This window comes from Macaca nemestrina, chromosome 4 (genome assembly GCF_043159975.1).
Source record: "Macaca nemestrina isolate mMacNem1 chromosome 4, mMacNem.hap1, whole genome shotgun sequence".
NCBI classification, from domain to species: domain Eukaryota; kingdom Metazoa; phylum Chordata; class Mammalia; order Primates; family Cercopithecidae; genus Macaca; species Macaca nemestrina.
Genome location: NC_092128.1, coordinates 124764356 through 124770052, shown reverse-complemented (window position 1 = coordinate 124770052; position 5697 = coordinate 124764356). Strand labels below are relative to the sequence as shown.

Here is a 5697-nt window from a genome sequence, read left to right as displayed (position 1 = left end):
TGTTAATTGACTCATTCAGTCTTTCAAACAGTAGTTAGCTTTTTGATTCCATGAGCTTGATTTTGTTTAGCTTTATAGGTCTCATGTGCACAAAGGAAACACCCCTCTTTTGTTCTTTCTTTTCTCAGCAAGAACGATAAAATAACCATAATCTTTTCCTTGTGTATTCAAAATACTCTGACTGAAAACAAACTTAAATTCTAGAAAGCTTTATAATGATTTAAATTACAATGGCACCGTTTTTTTTTTTTTCTGCTTGTCATTATCTTCCTAGGCTTTGTCACTTCCATGGCAACACATACTGTATTTTACTTTGTGTTTAAAAATTATTTATGCTGAGCCATAAACTAGTTTTTAATGAATATTCAACAATGCCTTCCAAGTGGCAAAATGTTCTGAGCCTTGTCTTAAATCCTTCCCACGCACAACTTTTAAAATAATGCTTTGAAGTGCAGTGCTGATCATGTCGCTCCTCTGCTCAAACCCCATCAGTGGCTCCCCACTGTAGAGCAAGGAAAGCCTATACCCCTTGGTCTGATCTCTGCCTCCTTTTTTTCTCATCAGATGAGTAATGCACCAACATCATAACAAGGTTTGAGGATGGCACTTCTCACACATAAGCATGAGAACCCAATCATCACGCTTATAAACTACGAAAGGATCAGACTTCTGCCTCTTTCATAATCTTGTCTCAACTTGCCTTTAATGTCTTTCCATCTCACATCTGACCTCCTAATATACATCTGAGAATGCCTCGTCTATAAACTACAGACGGCTTATTAAAAGTGGCATCAACAATGAAGACTCTATTACATCACAGAAAGGAAGTATGAAAATAGGAGGGCAATGACTGTTTACTTTCTCTGCAATTCTCTTGGTGTTCCCTTAATAGTCCAGGGATGGTTGTTCCCCTTCTAATGGTCACCTGCTGAAGGGGCAGAATAGAGAAAACTCATCTTTTGTCTAATACCATGAATGAGACAAACCTTCTCTGAGCCTTCCAGCAAACTTTCCTTGGTATCTATTAGACAGAGTGTGTTTCACACAGACCACACACCTAGACTGAAGAAGGAGACATTCAGAATTGGCCGAAGCTAATGAGTAAGCAGCTTGTGGCTCTGGGCAGATTCCTGCTTTCCACAAAGGACATGAGTACTCAGAGGAAGATGAAGAAAACCAGAGTTCAGTTGTTGAAGAAGGGAGGAGATAGCTACTGTGTGAACAGCTTTGTTGACATGAATGACACAGTTGGTGGTCTACACCCTAGTTTTCAGACTAGGGCCAGGTGCAGTGACTCATGCTTGTAGTTCCAGCACTTTGGAGGCTGAGGTGGGAGGATCACTTGAGCCCAGGAGTTGAAGACTATCCTGGGCAACATGAAAAATCCCCAGCTCAACAAAAAATACAAAAGTTAGCCAGGTGTGGTGGCGCACACCTCTGGTCCCAGCTACTTGAGAGGCTGGTGGGAGGATCACTTGAGCTGGGAGGTCAAGGCCGCAGTGAAGCATGAGGGCGCCACTGCATCCCAGCCTGGGTGGTAGAGCAAGACCCTGTCTCAAAAATAAATAAATAAAAATAAAAATAAACCAAAACTAAGACTAAGAATCATGTATTTCTTTGTCACTACAGTTGCAATCCTGGGAGAAGGAATTGTACTCACCCCTGGAAAAGCCTGTATAATATGTACTGTATCTACTTCTTTTCGAAATCAGATTCCTACACTAGGCCTAAGATACTTGAAGCCACTTATCTCACCTAGGGTCCTTCTGACCTCTTTTGGCTAATGTCAGTCTCTTTCATGGAATCCACCTCCTGCAGGTTTCTGAGGCAGAGCTTATTTGTGACTGATGGGTCCTAGGAATGCTTCTCCTCTGGATGCTTTCCAGTGAGCAGATAGCACTCAGGCCATCCTATGAAGAGAGCAAGCTGGCCCATTCCTTCCGCAGGCTTTGGAATCAACTGGCAGCCCAAGACTCCATGACAGTTATTATGCAGCAGCTCCTGGATGTATCTGCCTGTATGCTCTCCTATGTTGTTGTTTATACAATTTCTTTTCCCTGGATTGCAGCTGTTACCCTTCTCCCCTCCTTAAATCCAAGTGTGTATCTGATTTGTGTAGCCAAGTAATATTTTATTTAACAAATTTTCACATGATAAAAACATAAAAAAGAGGTGATTTTTAGGGGATCAATGAAGTTGGATTTTTTTGGTCACAAATTAGAAGTATAGGTATAATAAATTTACACAGAATTATTTTTTATTTTCTTTGAGGTAAATCAATGACAAGTATATGACTATAGACTGATATTTGTCTTTAAAACTGTTCATTTATATATGTAGAGGTACTAACTTAATAAATGCATTAATGAAGAAAAATATACAAGTTTATACATATTGGACAGAATAACTTGAATTATTGTTAATAGAAACATCTCTAGAAGTGTTTTCTTCTTTTGAGATGTTAGAATTTGGTCATATAACCAACAACATAGAGAATCACTCACATAGAGGAAATGTGATACTAGCCAAATAAATCCCTTGCATTATTTACAAGAAGCATTAATTATTTATCCACTAATTTAATTGATTTGAACTATAACCAGGAATCAAACATAAGGGCTTTTTGCAGTAGGTTTAGAGCTTGAAGAATTTAATCTCATGAGTATAGTAAATGAACTTGTTCTCCATATTACTCCATCTCCAGTAAGCATAGCTTGAGAGAAATTTCTATATTAATTCTGTCAATGTTCAAATTATTTGAAATGGCATGTAAAACACGCATGATTAAAGTTAAAATTACTGTTTTATTATATCATTGAATAATTGAAAATAAAACTATTCACTAATCTGAATAAGACTGAATACAATACCTATTCTCTTTTACTAGATACCCTTCCTTTTTCAACATAATTGTGTTATTTGTTTACTTGTTTGATTTTTACTCTTTAGAACCTGCCTAATAAGTAGTGTATTTCTTGCAAACACCTTTAACTTTGATAAAGTAGGCACCACACACAACATTTTAAAATGCTATCTTAAAATATTGATAATACTTCCAGGTAAGAGGCAAAATGTATGTATTTCATGTTTCCAAATAAAGTCTATTTCTACTTGTAAAACGTTATTTTTTTTGAAAATTTTCTTTTATTGGGTACTCAGTGACTAATATATAACATAAAATATTGTAACTTTTTGCAAATTTTATTTTATTATAAATGAAGAAATTGATATATACTTTCATCTTCCTCTTAAAGTGTACCTTCCTAACTAACATGGCGCCCATAAAACCAAATGATCCAGTAGTCATTTCTAATGAATTATATGATATTCACATATTTGAACTGGTCCTGGGAATTTATAGTCTGTGATGACTTTTAATCCAGGAAGACTTGATTCACAAGCTCCCTGCCATTCTAGGAAGGTTCTTGTTTTAGTCTACACTACAGAAGTGTCCCTGCAATCTCCCACTAATCGATCAACCTGAGCCTGCCTTGCCTCTACTCATATAGTACAACCCAGGGAGTCTTCTGGGGCCAGAAAACCAATTTGCTTCTCTGTGAATCTGTACAATGTTTGGAATTTGTCTGAGTTGACAGTAAAACTACTTGACTGACAAGGTATGCTGACAGATCCCCCCACCCCCGCACACACACACTGCACACACACAATCTGATAAATGGGGGGAAAATATATAAAGCTGTGGTCAATTCACTAACGGCCTAACTCGGTAGGAGAAGAGATCAGCAATTTATAATTTTAGCAAGAATTTTTCACTTGCTATCTCTATATAAAGGAGGAAGCTTTCTCTATCTTAATTATTTTTCAAAATGTAGCCTCTGACAAGGTCAATCTTGACAGATGTCCTCTATAAAGAAAAATGGTTGCGGTATGTTCTCCCAGAACAGTGCTTTCTGTTGGGGAAGCTTGATAACAAAAGCGCTCGAGTGGAATTTCAGGGCATTTTCCTGTGTGCCACTGAGGAACACTGGTCCAGCGGCTTCCTCTGGTTACTGCAGCCATCAGTCTTCTTCTCTCTTTGTCAAGGAGGTAGTCTTCATCATGGTCCATATGTCTACCTCCCAGGGATATCAAGCATCTTCTTTTGTCTTAAATGATTTTTATAGCTTCCATTTACAACGATCACGGAGGCTTACAGTCTCAGCTGAGATTCTTCAAATTTGTGTATTCTTGTGGCATTTGGGGTGAGATATAGTTAGATCTAGGTCGTATTTAAGATCTATCTGAAAACTTTCTCACTATTAGTGGACAAATGCTGCATCTCATAAGATTCCCAGGAGCCTACAAGATCATGGCAAAAACTGTGGCTGGAAATTCCAAATATCATTCCTCCCAGTTGCAAGTAAAGGCTGAAGGCTTGTTCTGATTCTTCTGACTATCCTCCCACTGCCTCTGATGGGTGGTGGGTTGTCACAATGTTGGCTCAACAGTGAGGTTTGAGTGACTGAATACTGTAATGGGTATATGAAATATGGAACTTAAAGGTTTCCTCCTTTGAGCTGAGCTGGAGGTGTCTGGTAGGCTGCATGTCATGAGTAGGAGGTTCCACTATGTGTTCTGGCAGCACCATATACTTCTCTTTTGTAGCACTACTATTTATAGCACTATTAAATTACTGTCTCCATAATAAATCTGTGAGCCTTATGAAGGCAGAGAATGTACAATTTGCTCACCATAGCTTTTTTGGTACCTAGATACACTCCACTGAATCAATGTGTGTATGTATGAATGAAAGATTTAGTAGTTCAATGTCTTATATTTTAGAGACTATGGTATGCATATATGTACATTTTCAAACCAGTATATTAAGTCATGAAATAGTCCCCACTTATGCAGTCATATTTTAATTATTTGATTACTACCCTAAATACATTTGATTTCTAATAACTCAAATGCAGATATCTCAAAATGCTAATAATTACATTACATTTTCTTAAATATCAGACCTTGTGAACTACTTAGTAAATTGGGAACACAAAAATTCCAGGGGTTATTGGATTGCTTTCAGGCTACTTCATTTAGGCTACCTTATTCAGTAAATTATTTTATTTTGCACCTCCTTTACACTAAAAGAGATTAACATATCTTTATATTTCAACTTCTGTTTGGCCCCTTGTGTCAAACATGGCGCACTGCAAAATACTGGTATGATCTACCAGATTTGTCAAAGGATAGTTGATAGTGCTTTCAACTGAACACATCCTTTGTAACTTTTAATAAAGAGTAATAACATTTTATATGCAGTAAGGTACAATAGCCATTGAAAACACAATATTCTCCCCAGGATCACTGATATAATAGCACATCCCTTTTCAGTTGCTGAGATTTTTGTAATCGTCTTTTTCGTTCTTGGTTAGATAAAAACTTAAATGTTGTTTGCCGAATAAAAAATTATATATTGTTGATATTTCTCCAATACAAGGAATAATTTAAAATTATCAATCTTTTTTCAAAAATAGCAATGCAAGTGGGGAAGTAAATGTGGCCCTGAATACAGAATAGGTGAAATCATGTCATTACTTTTTTTCATAATCAAATGGCCCTGAAAAAAAAAACTAAACACTCTTCACTGGTTAACATGATTAAATGAAGATAAGGTTCTCTCATTTCCTCTGAATGGGCAACAAATAAATAAAACACAAATACAAAACGCTCACGGATACTTTGTACAAGAAGTTA

At 36.8% G+C, this 5697-nt stretch overlaps 1 non-coding gene across 1 annotated transcript; it reads right to left on the bottom strand.

The window, feature by feature from the left end:
* Positions 1 to 558: 558 nt before the first annotated feature.
* LOC112428725 (small nucleolar RNA U13) lies at positions 559 to 662 on the bottom strand. The gene has a single exon (XR_003020771.1). It is a non-coding gene; the product is annotated as a small nucleolar RNA U13 (small nucleolar RNA).
* Between the last annotated feature and the right edge of the window lie 5035 nt (positions 663 to 5697).